This window comes from Camelus bactrianus, chromosome 4 (genome assembly GCF_048773025.1).
Source record: "Camelus bactrianus isolate YW-2024 breed Bactrian camel chromosome 4, ASM4877302v1, whole genome shotgun sequence".
Lineage (NCBI taxonomy): Eukaryota > Metazoa > Chordata > Mammalia > Artiodactyla > Camelidae > Camelus > Camelus bactrianus.
Window position 1 is genome coordinate 15,821,276 of NC_133542.1, and position 3,144 is coordinate 15,824,419.

Below are 3,144 nucleotides of genomic sequence, written 5' to 3' on the forward strand. Positions count from 1 at the left end.
TATTTTATTTTGTACCAAGATATCAGATCTTATGAAGTCCAAGAAAAACAGAGGAGGTTCTCAACCAGTGGTCACTGTTGGCCACTGGAAAAGCACTCATTGTCCTTGTGAACACAGTTCATTCAGAGATGTACAAGGCTGCTGTTGCTCAAGTCTATGTTGCCAAAATTGTCTCTATGGACTTTCTCCTAGTCTGTCAAGTCAATGTTGGGTGTAGTGCCCAGCCTCTTGGGCACTTCCACATAAAAAAGCTGGTATAAACTTTCCTCTAGGGTAAGGAGGGCTAGAACACAAAAACACAAAGCTGACCTTTCTGCCCAGAAAAATATATAAATTTATTTTGTTATTCTGTTGTTGGTAAATCTATTTCAACAAAAAGCCTAAGGACAAGGTAAAAATTATTAATATGTCATCCTGCCACAAGTGACAACTGCACTTTTTCTTTTATTTAAAGGTTACCAACTTCCAGAAAAGAACTACCTTGTTAAAAGGGGAGATTAAAGCACATGAATCTTGAATACCTATTGGCCACCCAAAAAGGAGAGAAAATATGTAAATAGCCTTGGTAACTAGAAAATGAAAAGGCATTTCTATTTAGTTATATGTCTAGCATACCTAATATCAATCATTTTTGCTCTAATTCTGCTATCTTTTTAAAACTATTTGGTATTCATTGCAATTTATCCAATCACAATAAATCCATTTGACATTTGGAGATTATAGCCTGAATATTATCATCTAGTTTGTATGTCTTTTAGGATCAATTGCTCACCAATACTGAGAAATTTTTTCCTAATTTGGAAACTCAGCCAAAACAATAGTTTTTTCATAATTGACAAGAAGCACATAGAAGCAATTCTGTTTTTATTTTTCTCTTTGCCTTTTTGATAAAGCCACTTTTAATGCAGCATCTCAGTATCAGATTCCCATTGCTAACATGTTGCTTCAATCTGTCTTCAATCTATACCACCAGCTGAGGGATATTAACCATATTTTACATTTCAGTAGTCAATCTGCCTATTCTATTTATTTTCTGAATAAAATAGTTAGGTGTAATTCTTGGCTGATCATATTAGCAAATGGTGTCATTACTGGTGTAAAAATAATAACACTGCATTTAAGTATGATTTCTCAGTTGAGAACCTCATTTTACAGGAAGTTAAAATCACTCCCATCAGGGATATAACAAAGTTAAGTGTTTTGCCCAATACACTGAGCTATTAAGATAATCAAAAAACTTTTTTTCCCAGGTTCCAATCTTTATGCCCACCTTCATCCCCGATTCTCGCTGAGTACGATCTATCAATGAAAAGACTTTGCACATTTTAACTACATCTACCAAAACAAGCTGCACAGACCCATGGATCTGTGGAACATTATTGCTCAAAAATTCTTCAGCAGTTTTGAAACTTGGTTGCACACTGGAACCACCTGGGGAGCTCTTAAAAATGCCGTTGTCTAGGTCACGCCACAGAGATTCTAGTTTAATTGTTACAGTGTGAGGCCTTAGCATCAGTATTTTTAAAAGCTCCCCAGGTGATTCTAACACAAAGCCAAAACTGAGAACCACTGTTCTACGCCCTTGTTTTACAGATGAAACAATTAACCCTATCAATAACACATCCAAATTTGATGTGAGAACTAAAGCTAAAACTCAAGTCTTCAGAATTCCAGTTAATAACTTTTTTCACTAACCCAGGGGTTTGTGAATGTGTTTCCTGGGCCTGGGGTTCCTTGGAGATCCTGCAGGAGTCACGGAAATGATGGAGATGAGAGAGCAGACAGAGGTCTGGTCCCATTTACCCCCTAACAAAAAAGGCTTTATCTTTTTTTATATGCTGGATGACATTGCAAGATTTGTTCTAGGGAAAAAGTTAAAAAACGGAAGAAAAAAAAATGTGTGCTTGCCTAAAGTAAAAATGTTTTAAACTTTTGCAAATAGACCCTATACATAGCAAGAGACCAGCTACTCAAAAAGAAAGAGACAGAAAGACAGGAAGGAAGGAAGGCAGGAAGGAAGGGAAGGGAAGAAGGAAGGGAGAGAAGGAAAGAGTGTTTGCTTCGACAACACATACTAAAACTGAAATGATACAGAGAGGATTAGCGTGGTCTCTACACAAGGATGACACGTGAATTCATGAAGTGTTTCATTAAAAACAAAAGAAGAAGAAATTGTGACTTTTTAAAGATCACCACAGGCCAGTGGATAAAGTTATATATGTTAAAATGTAAACCTGGGGATTTGATCAGTTTAAATCTAAGACAATGAAAAGTTCTTAGGGCCAGAGAGTAACTGCTTTTAACATCTCAAAGTGTATTTTATAATTCTTAAGGAGGACTGTGTCCTTCCACGGTGCAAGGTGGATTGAGAATACCCCTGAGGAGGCTAGTTTTGAGAACATAAGAGGACTTTTCATTAAACAGACAGGAAAAGGAAATTGGACAGAGTGAAAGGTCAGGAGAAAAAGCCAGAAAGGACTGTAGGAACAAGAACAGGAAAGTTGGATAGAAAATGTTAAGACAGGAACTCTGGTTCCTGGTAGAAACTAGATCTAGGCTTACTTTATAGGCTAAATTTTGAAAGTTATACAACCTAAGAAGAGAAAGTGGAGAACAGATGTTTCATCATCATAATCTCTGTCTGGAAAACCTCTATTCATTTTATCTTTGGAATGCGCTAGAGCAATGAAAAATTTAAGTCACAGCACTAAACTTGTCTATTCATCACCTACGATATCAGCTAAGACACAACACCTACCTAACTCCTGGAAGTTGCCACTTAACATTTTCTCCATAGTTTTATTTATTCACATATTTTTGCCTTAAGATTTCCAGGAATCATCCATTCTTTTATTTTGATATTGACAGATTTATATTTCTCATTACAACATAAAATCTGGAAATGATAATTTATAATAATAGTTACCACACATTGATCACCTACCATGTGCCAAGAAACATGTTACCCTGTAAATATTATCCTTAATCACCACAAAACATTATGACACTAATGTTGCTATCTTATTTCTATTCATGGGGAAACTTGGGCTCAATATGGTTAGTTTGTCCAAGATCACACAACTTTAATCTATTTTTGTTAAGATTTGCAAAGCCTGTGTTCTTTCCTCTACTACATGACGCTGT

At 35.9% G+C, this 3,144-nt stretch overlaps 1 non-coding gene across 1 annotated transcript; it reads left to right on the top strand.

The window, feature by feature from the left end:
* Window positions 1-2,054: 2,054 nt before the first annotated feature.
* Window positions 2,055-2,157, top strand: LOC123617708 (U6 spliceosomal RNA). Its single transcript, XR_012506849.1, has one exon. It is a non-coding gene; the product is annotated as a U6 spliceosomal RNA (small nuclear RNA).
* The last annotated feature ends 987 nt before the right edge of the window (window positions 2,158-3,144 follow it).